At 38.6% G+C, this 16,942-nt stretch overlaps 1 protein-coding gene and 1 long non-coding RNA gene across 2 annotated transcripts in view; both read right to left on the reverse strand.

Annotated features, from left to right (window-relative positions):
* The window catches only part of NIBAN1 (niban apoptosis regulator 1), a 173,145-nt gene that overhangs the window by 117,285 nt on the left and 38,918 nt on the right, over window positions 1-16,942 (reverse strand). The window lies entirely within an intron of this gene.
* On the reverse strand, window positions 1,154-5,458 carry LOC111536935. Its single transcript, XR_002729861.3, has 2 exons — window positions 2,725-5,458; window positions 1,154-1,406 (listed from the first exon to the last, which is right to left on the reverse strand). It is a non-coding gene; the product is annotated as an uncharacterized LOC111536935 (long non-coding RNA).

Genomic DNA, 16,942 nt, shown 5'->3' on the forward strand with positions numbered 1-16,942 from the left:
TTTTTAAAATCTAGTGAAGGAACTTAGAATGGAGGTAAGAGAGAACAACTAATGTGTAACTACACATAAATGTAATTTGAATAACAGATGTAGAAGGGAGAGAGAAAGAGACCAACAGAGAGACACAGGTTGAAAGAAACCTGCATAGCAAAGGCTTCCTTAATGTCAGGTTGTTGTCTTTATGCAGTGGAGAAAATAATGACCTCAATAGGATTAAAGAATGGCTTGTTGGCAAAAGGCCTGGATTCTAGTCCATTCCTGAATATGCCATTGTTTCAAGGAGCATATTATATAACTGCCACAGAGAATTTTGAAATTTCAATATAGTTTCAGAAATCCATGAACATTCCCATTTTGCAGATGTGGAAACCATCTGCTTATCTACTCTCCTTTATGGAATACAATGGGATTCTTCCAGATCACTTGAAGCTCTCCAAATAAAAGATACGAGCATTAAAGAAAGAATATTACTTGCAGAAGCAGAAAGATAATATGCAAATAAATGTGTCTATTATGATTTCTATGAGCTCTTCACATCATTGAAGCTGATCTGCATAGTATAAATAGATACCGTTGCTTTGTAACAGAGATATTGATGTAGGGAAACGAAAAAATGGTAATGAGGAGAAAGTTGCAATAGGTAAATACATTATTTACATGTAATGCTAAAAGAAGCTTAGGTTGGAAACTTCACTTGAGCTTACATTTAAAATTTTCATTTTATTTAATTGTAATAGGTATATGATAATATTAGACTAACTGTAAATATTTAATTTTTATTTTACTACCACAGTAGATGGTGAATAAATTAGCTACGAGCAAAAAAATTCAATTCATTAACTTCCCTTTATTCCTCTTGAATAATTATGTGTGAGTGTCTCTGTGTGTTTGTGTGTGCGTGTGTGTCTCCAAATACACTGTATACAACTTGGCCAAAGTTTTAAAATGAGGGTTTTTTTTAAAGTAAAATTTTCAATTTCCAGGATAAAGACTGAAAAGTGTTTGTTCCATTTAATATAACAAAATATTTTATATTTAAAATATGACAAAATAAATATTTTTATTATTAAAGGAATGACTTATGAATTGATAAACTAGATATGTATGAAAATACTATGCCTGGCCCATAACATTATTTCCTTTTTCTTTTCTCTTTTAAGCCTGCTTATTCTACTATTCATCTCTTTCACTCTCTCCCTTAAAAACGCAACACCACTGAACTGCCTGTACAACCCAATGACTCCTACATGTGTGTTTGCTGTCCCAACCTCTCCTGGATCCCTGCCATATATTTCCAAATGTCTCCTGCTGAATAACTCCTTGTGAAAGTCCTGACAGGCACTTCGAACTTGCTCCCCTGTCTCAGTTAACAGATTTACCATCACGGGGCTGCCTGCCATAGAAACCTCAAAACCTTCCAAGCTCTTGCCCCTCCCGATTTCCCTAGCCCCTATAACCCTTCCAAGTTTTACTTCCTTCACTAGTTATCCTTGATCTCCAGGACTCATAGTTGATTCACTAACACCAGTCAAGAATATCTTTGATTTTCTTATCCCTAAGAAAATCTTTCTTCAAAATCTGCCCAGCCAATATCTAGCCACGGATCAACCCATCTGCCCATTTTCCTGGCTGCTTATTGCAGGCTTCCCAGCAGTACAGAAAACACTGCAAAGCTGTGCGCTTGGCTCCACTGCAGACAAATGAGCCCCAGCCTGAGCTGGACCCATTGCTGTTCAGCAACCTTTTTCTTATCCCCATGACTATCTCTTCCACATTTTTTTTTTTTTTTTTTTTTGAGATGGAGTCTCCCTCTGTCGCCCAGGCTAGAGTGCAGTGGCGCGATCTCAGCCTACTGCAAGCTCCGCCTCCCGGGTTCCATTCTGTCTCAGCCTCCCAAGTAGCTGGGATTACAGGCACCTGCCACCATGCCTGGCTAATTTTTTTGTATTTTTAGTGGAGATGGGGTTTCACCATGTTAGCCAGGATGGTCTCGATCTCCTGAAGCTCGTGATCCGCCCGCCCAGCCTCCCAAAGTGCTGGGACTAAAAGCGTGAGCCACCGCGCGCGGCTTGTCTCTTCCACTTTTCAAAGCAGGTCTCATCTTCAAACGTACCCTTAAACTCCCTTCTCCACCCTCCCTTTACTCAGACTTCTTCTTTTAAGAAAATGGAGGTATAATAAGTTTCATTTCTTTTCTATCCACCTCTAAGTTCATCTCATCATCTACTATGGTTTCCTCCTTCTGCCCACCTCAAAAGGAAGACCTCCCCAATATTTTTCTTCCAAACTCTCACTACAACAATTATCTCCTTTTTCTCAGATTGCCATTGTCTTCCTCACCACTAGTTTTCACCCGCACATGCATTCAAGTCCGGGAAAAGAAAATTATTCATCTACCTCTCAGGCAACTGCCCTCTTTTTTACCCTTCACCATCAAACCTCTTGAAACAATATCCTGAATCCATTGTTCTCAGATTCATCACCTCTATCCACTTCTTAATCAGTCACTCTCTCCCTTAAAAACGCAACACCACTGAACTGCCTGTACAACCCAATGACTCCTACATGTGTGTTTGCTGTCCCAACCTCTCCTGGATCCCTGCCATATATTTCCAAATGTCTCCTGCTGAATAACTCCTTGTGAAAGTCCTGACAGGCACTTCGAACTTGCTCCCCTGTCTCAGTTAACAGATTTACCATCACGGGGCTGCCTGCCATAGAAACCTCAGAATCCTCCTTTTGGATCTCCTCCTTTAGGTGCCACAGTCAGCAAACCCTGCCCTTTGGGCCTTGGGGATCTCTCTCAAAAGCAACCTTGCCACCAATGACTGGTTCAGGCCCTTGTCTCTTACAAATACAATGACTGCAATGAGATCCTAATTTTGCCTCTAACTGCTCTCCTTTCAAACCTACTCTTCACATCACAGCAAAGGTAACATTGGAAAACACATGACTGATCAGGTCCTTCCCCCGATTAAAGCCACCTTGGGTTCTTCCAGGCTCTTCTCAAGTTGGTCCCAACCCACCTGTCCAGCTTCTCCTCTATCCACAGAGCCTCTTATATGCTGGCTATGGCACATTCCCCACAGTGGTTAAGCATAGCACATCATACCTGCCTGTACTGTTCACCCTTCCTGGAACCTATAGATCCAGATAAATTCCTATTCATCTGCAAAGTCAAATTGCAAGTCTACCTTGAAGCTTCTCCTGAACGCTCCTTATCTAATGCCTTGGTCAGAATTAATTCCCTTTTCTATGTTTATGGAGTCCTTTACCTGAACCCCCATTTTTCCAGTGTCCACACCATAATGTAATATAGTGATTTATTTACATGCCCTCTCTCTCCAGTATAGCAGCGTATTGAAAGTGCATTGCTCATCTTTGTTCCTGAGAGCCTAGAGTGGTCAGTAGCAGGCACAGATTTGATATTAGCTGTATAGTGAGTGCATTTTCCCTGTCCACCCTCCCAACATCCTCCACCATCAGAATAAAGGGAATGCACATGGAAAATTAATTTGCCACACAAATGGAACATTTACACCAACATTTAAACTTTAAAAAAAAAAACCTCTAAAGTTCTTTAGAAAACTCCATTTCAAAACTATTCTTTTTCTTACATACTGTGAGTTTATTATTTCTTCATTAGAGAACCAGAAAGACTACAAATAAATATTAAGTTGTCAGAAAGACTCATCCTAAAGTAATACGTTGAGCTATGCAGTGATTTAGTGTGAGATACATTGAAAACAAACAAACAAAAAAAGACCAGTAAGTTCAGCATTTAAATAGATGGTACAAACTGGTCTGTCCTGACCTATAGGTGAATCAAGGTGACCTGCTTGAAGGAGCCCTGGATTCCAGGGAAAGAGTTCCCAAAGGTAGCATTGGAGTGTTCGATGCCTTTTCTCCAAATCCCACATGAAGCTTACTGTTCTGTTGGAAGCAAGGCATCAAAACTACATATTTACAAAGAAAGTTTTGAGGTGAACATTTAGATTAAGAACATGTTTATGGGGCGCAAAATACTTGGTTGACTTAATCCGATTCAGTGCAAAGGGGACAATAACTACATTTAAACAGTCTGAATATCAGAAGTTATTTACTTCCTGGAAAACCAAAACACACTCAAATCTGCTTTGGAAATAATTTTAAAAGAGTGACCATTAAGAAGAAAAGAAATGAGCTGCTTTGTCATCTGTTTTGCTGTTTCTCCTGAAGGGTTTCCATGGTACTTTGGACTTGTCTCTATTAGGGTAATGGTAACAGGTGAGGAATAAAACGCAGCTGCATATTAACTCCCAAGGGGGAAATTCTGTAAACATCCTAGGTAATGAGTATAATATATATGTAAATACACAATGCCTTCTATGAGTCATTGGTTCTTTAATAATCTCCAGATAACAAAAATATTGTTTTTAATCACAGGCACTCAAAAGTATCTTCAAGCAGAAGAAATTTCCTTTTGTGGGGGGCTGGGGGAGGGGAAAGTGTTGGGGATGAAAAGTCTTGTCTCAATTCTTTACCCAGGGATAGAAAGAAAAAAACTTATAGTTGTTGTAATTTTAAATAAATAAGACCTGTCACCAAAGTCAGGGAAATGAATGGACAGGAAATGCAGCAAACTTTAAAGAGGAAGTGGGTTCGAGCCTTCAACTGGAGGACACTGAGGAGGAGGAAACCTGCAAGATGTGTAAAAATGGAAAATCAAGGCTCTCATCTTAAGAAAGAAACTCAGAGCCCATGACTAAATTATCAGAAAGATATGAAATACTACCAATTAACGTTTTATGGCTACTTGAAGAGACCATAAGACATAATAATTGGCACACAATGATTGTACAGATTTATGGGATACAGAGTGTGATATTTTGATACCTGCAATGTGTAATGATTAAATCAGGGTAATTAGCATACTCATCACCTCAAACATTTATCATTTCTTTGTGTTGGGAACATCAAAAAATCCTCTCTTCTAGCTATTTGAAAATAAATAACAAATTATTGTTAACTATACTCACCCTACAGTGCTACAGAATGCCAGAATTTATTCTTCCTAGTTATAATTTCACATCCTTTAACCAACCTCTCCATATTCCCTCCACCCTTCCCAGCTTCTAACCACTATTAGTAACCACTACTCTATTCTCCAATTCTATGAGATGAACATTTTTTAGCTTCCACATGAGTAAGAACGTGCAATATTTATTAGATATCTTAATTATTATTAAATTTGGTAGTTTATCAACTACTTTAAAATTATAAAAGTTGAAGCAAACAATAATTTTCTCCCACCAAAAATAAATGCATTTTCTGATCTAATTATGTATAATAAAATATAAGAAAGTGGTAACCTCAGAGAAGGCATTCTATATTTTAAAATGAATGCAACTATTAAAAATACATTTGTAGGCAGGCGTGGTGGCTCACGCCTGTAATCCCAGCACTTTGGGAGGTCAAGGCAGGTGGATCACCTGAGGTCCGGAGTTCGAGACCAGCCTGACCAGCATGGTGAAACCCTGTCTCTACTAAAAATACAAAATTAGTGGGGCGTGGTGACAGGCACCTGTAGTCCCAGCTACTCAGGAAGCTGAGGTAGGAGAATCACTTGAATCCAGGAGGCAGAGGTTGCAGTGAGCCAATATTGCGCCACTGCACTCCAGCCTGGGCGACAGAGTAATGCTCTGTCTCAAAAAATAAATAAACAAATAAAATACAATAAATTAGCCTGGCGTGGTGGCACATGCCTGTAATCCCAACTACTTGGGAGGCTGAGGCAGGAGAATCACTTGAACCTGGGAGGCGGAGGTTGCAGTGAGCCGAGATTGCGTCATTGCACTCCAGCCTGGGCAAAAAGGGTGAAACTCTGTCTCAAAAAAAAAATTTGTAAAACATATCTAACACATAAAAAGGCATCATAAGGTAAGCAAAAACAACAAAAAAAAGTGAATACAGACTTATAGAGAGAGCGATCACAAAAAAGTAAAAGAAAGAACCAGCTGAGTAGAGAAGACCGGAAGAAAATATACCAAAATGATAAGTGATTATCATTGGGTAATAGGCCCATAGATAAAAATTTTTCCTTCTGTCTTTACAAAGGGCTGTGTTTCAAGACATATTTCATTTTTGAGTGGATAAGAAAGAAATTTTCTCCAAAGAAACAGTACAAAGCAATAGCCTGCTTGGAAAGCATACAATATTTGCCCAACTAAAACTAGTACATATCATTAAGTTAGTATGTAAAAATCAAGGCAAATGAGTGGCCATCAGCTGCCAAAGCACAGCGTTATCAATTCAATAATTTCAAGAGGAGTAGTCAATCAATAGCAATCTCCAAATTAGCATCACCTCTGCCATTATTTTCAGGAACATTCACATGGTTATAATAAGGCAATTTAGCTAAACTATGATTCTGTGCTTTGGTTATTTTCAGCATGTAGGCTCAATTTTAAAGAAGCAATAATTGTATAATAACACCGATAAAGCCAATTGGGGCTTATCTGTTTCTCTATAAAAGCAAATGCTTTTTGTATTATAACACACAAGTCCTTTGAAATACAAATGTTAATTACATGCACATAATTAAGTTGAGAGTAGAAGGAATTACTCTCCCCACAACTATACCCTTACCAATTACCTTTCACATCTCCTTCATTTTTTTTTAATTTTTAATTTTTGTGGGTCCACAGTAGGTATACATATTTATGGGATACATGACATATTTTGATAAGGCATATAATGTGTAATAATCACATCAGTATAAATGGGGCAGCCATCACATCAAGCATTTATCCTTTCTTTGTGTTACAAACAATCCAATTATACTTTTAGTTATTATTAAATGTACAATAAATTATTGTGACTATAGTCACCCTGTTATACTATCAAATACTAGACCTTATTAATTCTATCTAACTACATGTTTTTACCTATTAACCAACCCCCTTCACCTCACCCACTACTCTTTCCAGCCTCTGGTAACTACTGTTCTACTCCCGATCTCCATGAGCTCAATTGTTTTAATTTTTAGCTCCTACAAACAAGTGAGAACATGCAAAGTTCTCACTTTGAGCACCTTTTCACGTAGCTGTCTGCCATTTGTTTGTCTTCTTCTGAGAAATACCTATTCAGATCTTTTGTCCCTTTTGTTTGTTTTTTTGTTTTTGTTTTTGTTTGTTTTGTTGTTTTGAGACGGAGTCTCACTCTTTCACCCAGGCTGAAGTGCAGTGGTGCAGTCTCAGCTCACTGCAACATCTGCTTCCTAGGTTCAAGTGATTCTCCTGCCTCAGTCTCACGAGTAGCTGGGATTACAGGCACCTGCCACCACACCCAGCTGATTTTTGTATTTTTAGTAGAGACGGGGTTTCACCATGTGGGTCTGGCTAATCTCGAACTCCTGACTTCAGGTGATCTACCTGTTTCGGCCTCCCAAAGTTCTGGGATTACAGGCCTGAGTTAAATCAGATTATTAGATTGTTTCTTATAGAGTTGTTTAAGCTTCTTATACATTCTGGTTATTAGCCCCTGTCAGATGGATAGTTTGCAAATATTTTCTCCCATTCTGTCAGTTATCTCTTCACTTTGTTGACTGTTTCATTTGCTGTGCAGAAGCCTTTTAACTTGATGGGATCCCATTTGTCCATTTTTGCTTTGGTTGCCCATGCTTATGGGATATTACTGAAGAAACCTGTGCTCAGTCCAATGTCCTGGAGAGTTTCCCTAATGTTTTACTTTAGTAGTTTCATACTTTGACGTCTTAGATTTAAGTCTTTAATCTATTTTGATTTGGGTTTTGTATATGGCAAGAGATGGGGGTCTAGTTTCATTCTGCTTCATATGGACCTCCAGTTTTCCTAGCACCATTTACTGAAGAGACTGTCCCTTCTCCAAAGTATGCTCTTGGTACCTTTGTGGGATATAAGTGCACTGTAGATATATGGATTTATTTCTGGGTTCTCTATTCTATTCCATTGGTGTTCCATGTGTTTGGTTTTATGCCAATACCATGCTGTTTTGGTTACTATAGCTCTGTACTACAATTTGGAGTCAGGTAATGTGATTCCTCCAGTTTTGTTCTTTTTGCTCATAACTTTGGCTCTCCTGGTTCTTTTGTGGTTCCATATAAATTTTAGGATTATCTTTTCTATTGATGACATTGATGAAAATCTGGCATTGATGAAATCCCTTAGCTTGTCTAAGAAAGTCCCTATTTATCTTTCATGTTTGAAGGGTATTTTTGCTGGATATACTATTCTAGGATACGAGGTATTTTTTTTTCCTTCAGTACTTCATTCTGTGAAGAATGTCATTGGTATTTTTATAAGGATTGCATTGGTAGATTGCTTTGGATTGGGTGGTATGGACATTTTAACAATATTGATCATTCCAACCCATGAACATGGAATATCTTTCCTTTTTGTGTGTGCCATCTGCAATTTCTTTCATCAATGTTTTATAGTTATCACTGTAGAGATCTTTCACTTCTTTGGTTAATTTCTAGGTATTTAATTTTATTAGCATCTACTGTAAGTGGGATTACTTTCTTGATTTCATTTTCAGATTGTTCACTGCTGGCATATAGAAATGCTGCTGATTTTTGTATATTGATTTTATATCCTGCAACTTTACTGAATTTGTTTATCAGTTCTAATAGTTTTTTTTTTTTGGTAGAGTCTTCATATTTTTCCAAAGATAAGATCATATCATCTGCAAACAAGAATAATTTGATGTCTTCCTGTCCAATTTAGATGACTTTTATTTCTTTCTCTTGTCTGGTTGCTCTAGCTGGAATGTCCAGTACTATGTTGAATAACAGTGATGAAGCGGGTATCCCTGTTGTCTTTCAGATCTTAGAGGAAAGGATTTCGGTTTTTCCCATTCAGTATGATACTAGCTGTGGACCTGTCATATGTGGCTTTTATTGTGTTGAGGTATGTCTCTTCTATACCTAGTTTTTGGGGCTTTTATCACAAAGGGATGTTGAATTTTATCAAATGCTTTTCAGTATCAATTGAAATGATCATATGGCTTTTGTCCTTAATTCTGTTGATATGATGTCACAAAATTGATTGATTTGCATATATGGAATCATCCTTGCATCCCTGGGATAAATCCCACTTCATCATGATAAATGATCTTTTTAATGTTTTGCTGAATTCCATTTACTAGTATTTTGTTGAGGATTTTAGCATCAGTATCTATCAACAATATTGGCCTGTAGTTTTCTTTTTTTGATATGTCTTTGTCTGGTTTTAGTATCAGGTAATACTGGCCTCATGGAATGAATCTGGAAGTATTTGCTTCTCTTCTGTTTTTCAGAATAGTTTGGGTAGGATTGGTATTAGTTCTTTAAATGTTTGGTAAAATCCAGCAGTGAAGCTATCAGGCCCTGGGCTTTTCTTTGTTATATATTTATTACAGCTTTGATCTCATTACGCTGGTCTGTTCAAGTTTTGAATTTCTTCATGGTTCAATATTGGTAGGTTGTAGGTATCGAGGAATTATCCATTTCTTCTAGGTTTTCAAATTTATTGACATATAGTTGCCCATAGTAGCCACTAATGATCCTTTGAATTTCTGCAGCATTGGTTGTAATGTTTCAGTTTTCAGGTCTAATTTTATTTGTGTCTTCTCTTTTTTCTTAGTCTGACTAAAGGTTTGTCAATTTTACTCATCTTTTCAAAAACCCAACTTTTTGTTTCATTGATCTTTTGTATTGCTTTTTCATTTCCATTTCATTTATTTCTGCTCTAATCTTTATTATTAATTTGCTTCTGTTATTGGCTGCTTATTATAATATCTGGGTGCTCTAGTATTGGGTGCATGTATATTTACAATTGATTCAACCTCTTACTGAATTTACCCCTTTATCACTCTAAAATGACTCTCTTTGTCTCTTTTTATAGTTTTTATTTTGAAATCTATTTTACCTAAGTACAGTTACTCCTGCTCTTTTTTGGTTTTCATTTGTATGGAACATCTTTTTCCATCCCTTTATTTTCAGTCTATGTGAGTCATTATAGGTGAAGTGTATTTCCTACAGGCAACCAATCATTGAGTCTTGTGTTTTATCCATTCAGCCATTCTATGTATTTTGATTGGAGAGTTTAGTCCACTTATATTCAATATTATTATTGATAAGTAAGGGCTTACTACTGCTATTTTGTTACTAGTTTTCTGATTGCTTCTTGGTCTTCTCTTCCTTCTTTTCTTCCTTTCTGTCATTTTATTAGTGAAGAGGATCTTTCTCTGGTGGTGTTTTTAATTTCCTGATTTTTATTTTTTGTTTGTTACATGATTTTTTATCTGAGGCTACCATGAGGCTTGCAAATAGTCTCTTATAACCCCTTAAACTGATGACAACTTAATACTGATTGCATAAACAAACAAGCAAAGAGAAAACTAATAAAAACTCTATACGTTAACTTCATCTTTTTAACTTTCTGTTAATCCACTTTTTAACTTTCTGTTGTTATATTTATAGCTTATTGTATTGTCTATGCCTTGAAAACTTGTAGTTATTATTTTTCATCAGTCCATCTTTTAGTCTTTCTACTCAAGATGTGAGTAGTTTACACACCACAACTACAGTGTTTTATGATATTCTGGCTTTTTCTGTGTACTTACTGTTACTAGTGAGTTTGAACCTTCAAATGCTTTCTTATTGCTCATTATTGTCCTTTACTTTCAGATTGAAGGACTCCTTTCAGCATTTCTTGTAGGACAGGTCTGGCATTGATGAAACTTAGCTTGTCTAAGAAAGTCCCTATTTATCTTTCATGTTTGAAGGGTATTTTTGCTGGATATACTATTCTAGGATACGAGGTATTTTTTTTCCTTCAGTACTTGAAATATGTCATGCTACTTTCTTCTGGCCTGCAAGGTTTCCACTAAGAAGTCTGCTGCCAGACATATTGGAGCTTCATCGTATGTTTTTTATTTGTCTGTTTGTTTTTGTTTTTAAGACGAGTCTCACTTACTGTATCGCATAGGCTGGAGTGCAGTGGTGCAATCTCTGCTTACTGCAACCTCCACCTCCTGGGTTCAAGTGATTCTCCTGTCTCAGACTCCTGAGTAGCTGGGATTACAGGCATGCACTACCATGCCCAGCTAATTTTTGTGTGTTTTGTAAAGACGAGGTTTCACCATGTTGGCCAGGCTGGTCTTGAACTCCTGACCTCAAGTGATCTGTCCACCTTGGCCTCCCAAAGTGTTGGGATTACAGACATGAGCCACCACACCCAGCCTCGGTAGTATATTATTTGTTTCTTTTCTCTTGCTTCTTTTAGGATCCTTTCTTTATCCTTGACCATCGGGGTTTAATTATTGGATGTCTTAAGATAGTCTTATTTGGGTTAAACCTATAACCCAAGTAAAGTGTTCTATAATCTTCTTGTACTTGAATATTTACATATTACTTGAGGTTTGGAAAGCCTTTTTATTATTCCTTTGAATAAACTCTCTACCCCTATCTGTCTGTCTACCTCCTCTTTAAGGCTAGTAACTCAGACTCACTCTTTTGAGACTATTTTCTAGATCTTCTAGGCATGCTTCATTCTTTTTTCTTTAATCTCCTCTGACTGTGTATTTTCAAACAGCCTGTCTTCAAGCTCACTAATTCTTTCTCCTGCTTAATCAGTTCTGTTATTAAGGAACTTTGATGCATTCTTCAGTATGTCGATTACATTTTTCCACTCCAGAATTTCTGCCTAATTCTTTTTACTTATTTAAATATCTTTGTTAAATTTATCTGATAGGATTCTGAATTCCTCCTCTGTGCTATCTTGAATTTTGGTGAATTTCCTCACAACAGCTATTTTGAATTCTGTCTGAAAGGTCAAATATCTCTGCCTCTCCAAGATTGGCCCCTGGTGCCTTATTTAGTTTTGGTGAGGTCATGTTTTCCTGGATGGTCTTGATGCTTGTGGATGTTCATCAGTGTCTGGGCATTGAAGAGTTAGGTATTTATTGTAGTGTTCTCAGTCTGGGCTTGTTTGTACTCTTCCTTCTTAGGAAGGCTTTCCAGGTATTCAAAGGGACTTAGGTGTTGTCATCTAAGTTTTTGGTCACTTCTGCCATATCTGCATTAGGTAATGCTGTGGCTCCTGTGGATTCAGAGATACCACCTTGGTGGTCTTGGACAAGATCCAGAAAAAATTCCTGGATTACCGAGTAGAGTCTTGTTCTCGTCCCTTGCTTTCTCCAAAACAAATGGAGTCTCTTTCTCTGTGCTGAGCTGCCTGGAGCTGGGGAAGGGGTGACACAAGCACCCAGTGGCCATCACCACTGGGACTATACTTGGTCAGACCTGAAGCCAGGCACAGCACTAGGACTCACTCAAGGCCTGTGGTAACCACTGCCTGCCTACGATCTATGTTTGCTCAAGGCCTTAGGGCCCTACAATTCGCAGATAGCAAGATGAGCTTGGCTTGTGTCCTTATTTTCAGAGTGGTGAGTTCCCTCAGGCCCTGAGCAGGTCTAGAGATGCCATCCTGGAGCCAGGACCTAGAGTCAGAAACCTTAGGAATCTACCTGGTGCTCTATTCTACTGCAGCTGAGCTGGCACCCAAGCCACAAGACAAAATCTTTTACACTCTTTCCTCTCCTTTACACAAGCAGAAGAGTCTCTGTGGCCGCCACAGCTGGGAATGTGCTGGATCATACCTGAATCCAGCACAGCTCTGAGTCTCACTCAATGCCCATGGCGAGTACTGCCTGGGTACTGCTGATGTTTATTCAAGGCCCAAGGGCTCTTTAGCCAGCAGGTGATGAATTCTGCCAGAACTGGGGCCTTCCCTTCAAGGTAGCAAGTTCCCTTCTGGCCCAGGATGTCTTCAGAAATGTCCTTTGGGAACTAGAGGCTGGAATGGGGGCCTCAGGACTTTGCCTGGTCCCCTATTCTACTGTGGCTAAGCTGGTTTCCAAGTTGCAAGACAAAGTCCTCTTTACTCTTCCTTCTCCTGAAGCAGAAGGAAGGAGTCTTTCCAGGAGATGCAAGCTGTGCTGCCTGGGGTTAGGGGAGTGGTGATGCAAGCACTCCCTTGGCCACCCCAGCTGGTGTGTTATTGGGTCACATGTCCCCCAAGTCCACTGGCTCCAAGGCCAGCACAGCACCAGGACTTGCCTAGGAATTGCAGTTCTTGTGGTCTAGACTGCCTTTCAAGTTTATTTAGGACCCTAAAGTACTTTAGCTTGCCAGCACTCAGGTTCTGACCACTGGGTGGGTGATTACCCCTGGCTAGGGCTTGTTTAAATGCTCCCTCCCTGGGTGTCAGCTGAGTTCTGCCTGATATTGCTTTCCACTGTAACAGGGCAGCACTGAGTTCCAATGCAAAGTTCCTGTGTTCTCCCTCCCCCAAGTGTACATATCTGTCTCTGTGCCATGTGACCACTGCCAGGGGATGGAAGACCAGGTGGTATAGGCAATTCAAGACTGCCTCTCCTACCTTTTTTTTTTTTTTTTTGCCTCTTTCGGTGATAGGAAGTTAAAAGCAGGTACTGTAATCACCTGATTTTTGGTTCTTATAAACGTGATTTTCTGTGTGAATAGTTGTACAATTTGGTGTTCCTGCAGGGAGGACAATCGCTGGAGGCTTCTATGAGGCCATCTTGCTCTGCCCTAAGTCCTCTTCATTTTCACGTGATGCACACCCACCCTCCCATCCCCTTGTCCCCACCCTATTCTACCTGCACACATACAAATGACCATAAGTGGGGAAATAACCCAAATGTAATGAGAAGTATAATAAACATGTAAAATACAGTCACTAAATCATTTTTCTTAACAGTTTCATTACATTTGGCTTTTGACTAAAATAATTTCTGTTCCTATCCATGATTTTGGTGTCATATTGCATGTCCACAGAAACTCTCTTCCTTGAAATTCCAGCCAGTCCTTTTCTAAATCCCAAAATACTTTATCTTTCTAGTCAGTGTTATTAAAGTATAATTTACATACAAAAATTTCACCAAGTTTAAGAGTAAAATTCAATGAGTTTGACACATATTTATAACTGTACAACTACCACACAATCATGAAATAAAATATTTTTATCACACCAAAAACCCAATCTTAAAAAAACAATTCAGGCCATCTAAAAAAATTGCTTTCATTCATATTCAAATATTCAAGTACCCCAAAATCATAATGTTTTAAATGCTTCTAAACAGTGTTGTCCTGTGACTATGTGAGATTTAGTAAGTTTAATTTTTTCTAAAGTTTGAAAATAGGGTCTATGCCACTTTTTTTTTTTATAAATAGCAACTTCCTAGAAGATTTTTTTCACCTCAAAAAAAAGAAGATATATAAATTTTAAGGCATTCAGTTTTTAAGCCATAAAACTCACTTGTAAGATTTTCCCTCTGAAAGTATGTCTTTTTTTCCTCCATCACATGAGTTGTATATTTAAATTCAAATTTTTTTTTTTTTTTCTTAATGTAACAATAAAACAAGAACTAGCTAATTATATCAGCTCCACTAATATATGGTCAAAAGTGTTGCTAAAGTGTATCTGATAGATTAAATTATCATGAAGTGTTAGTAGGAGGATTTGTTAAAACTTCTACTCAACAGTGTGCTTGATGCTGTAAACATCACATTTCATCATCTAACCAACTGTAAGCCTGCAACTAGCAGATTAGAACAGAGACAACCCTCTTAGTAACAACAGTAAGACCAAAAACAGGAATGGAGAACACTTCCATCCCAAGAGAGCTTCCAAAGCATCAGCACATCAGCTCCGAGTCGAAGTTGCCCTGTTCATGCTCCAATGACCTCACTGGCAGAAACAAAAGCAACCGTCATGTTTACCTTGCATGTGTCTCTTACAGACTTTTCAGGACCATCCAGTTTGCCGAACTTTCCTTTATCCTCTTTCACAACTTCCTGCTCATTGTTTCTTTTACCAATAAGTGACAGGAGAAAAACAGATAAGATATGACTCAAATCTATTCATCTTGCAAATGATCAGCAATGAAATAAGTCTTCAGAGATTAAACTCTAGGTACACAGCTGTGAGAAATGTTTGAAATCTACTCAACTCAGATTGAAGGCTGCCACAACATAGAGAGATGTATCTATCAACCCTCTTCTGGAAGATGAGGAGACTGACAGTTTAATTTCTCCTGGCAGGTTTCCCACATCTCTATTTGTAGGGCACACTCTGTAGCATAGGGATGCCTGAAATGAGCATATTCAAAGTGTTAAGAAGGAAACTGATTCAAAGGGAGCAAGTTATGTAATTTCATTGATTTCAACATATGTTTTCCTGTATATACAAGGAGATATGATTTATGAAATGTGGACCATCAAGAGGTAAACCAGACAAGAAAATCATAAGACACCCATTAAACAAACTCCTAACTGGTACATGTAGTGGGTAGAAGGGAGCAAGGGCGAAGATGACCAGGACGCTTCTATATATAATCATACAACCACCAACTTGGAAAACAGAGCTTAGGGTATGGATACTCCTGCGTCAGCCTCCCTTCTGGCAGAGCCCTTTGATAAGATGATTGTGGTCACCAAATGTACATTATGGTTTTATGACACATATTAGTGTACATCATAAAACCAGAGCCATAAAGGGATGTGGTTCAACCAATTAGTCTTAAGTGCTAGATAAAATACTTCAGCATGAGGTAGATGAGTCTGCAGGCACATTTTAAAGAGAGCATGTTTCATTGTTTCTAAGTACACTTTTTCTTTTTTCTTTGATACCGAGTCTCACTCTGTCACCCAGGCTGGAATGCAGTGGCACTATGTCAGCTCACTGCAACCTCCGTCTCCTGGGTTCAAGTAATTCTCCTGCCTCAGTCTCCCAAGTAGCTGGGATTACAGGCACCCATTACCATACCCGGCTAGTTTTTATAATTTTAGTAGAGACTGGGTTTCACCATGTTGGCCAGGCTGGTCTTGAACTCCTAACCTCAGGTGATCCACCCACCTCGGCCTCCCAAAGTGCTGGGATTACAGGTGTGAGCCACTGCACCCAGCCTTCATTTTAACCTCTCTATATTGTGAGCATGTCTTTAATCATTGGGGTCTTATAACTGCCTTCCACTAGTTGCTATCATGATGTAGTTGCATGTGTACAATCTTGGTCATTTAAATTTAATTTCCATTTTATATGTCTTTACATGTAACCCACCATTGAAACCAAAAATTAGTGTATACGTAGAAAAGCATAGAAATGAAGTTGGAGGATAAATTTGATATTAGTGGAATTATTTTTCTCCGGAAGAATGACCCCAATTCCATATTTTATTGCAAAGCAGCAATCAGTTGTCTTACAGGATCTATAACAAAAGGTAAATGAAGTTGAATTGCATTTTGCTACACAGACATGTGCAAAGAATTGTCTATCTTATGCCAAGCCATACAAGAAAGCAGGCAAAAGAGCCAAATATCCCAGAAGAAATGCAGGAAATGTCAAAGCAATAAGAAGCCAGTATGACCAACTCATGTGTAGTACAGCACAATCATTAAACATAACTGACAGCACTTTTTTCTTAAAGGTACATAAAATAGTGGTGTACTTACAATTGAGGTCATGTTCACATCAAATACTATAGTCAAGTTTGTCTTTAGCACCCTCTCCATGGTTCTCCCTTCCTCCAGATGTCTCATATGTCCCAGCTATTTCTGCACATTAGTGTTACCCCTCCCAGGGCTACTAATATTTGAAACATAGCATCTAATTATAAAATGAGTTATGTACAAGGCTGGTTTAAGCCGTAAAAATGTTTTGCATTATTCCTTGAGATGATCTAGAACAGGGGTCCCCAACCTCTTGTGTCCGGAGCCATGAGGCCCGGAGTTAGCCGACCTCTGTTGCTTGATCTCCGCAAAGCGGAGACAAAATGGCACATTTCCGGGTTCTTCATTATAACCTGTTCCCGCGCGCGCCTAAAACCTTTCCCGCGCGCGCCCAAACCTTTCCCGCGC

The sequence above is a fragment of the Piliocolobus tephrosceles genome, chromosome 1 (genome assembly GCF_002776525.5).
Source record: "Piliocolobus tephrosceles isolate RC106 chromosome 1, ASM277652v3, whole genome shotgun sequence".
NCBI classification, from domain to species: Eukaryota; Metazoa; Chordata; class Mammalia; order Primates; family Cercopithecidae; genus Piliocolobus; species Piliocolobus tephrosceles.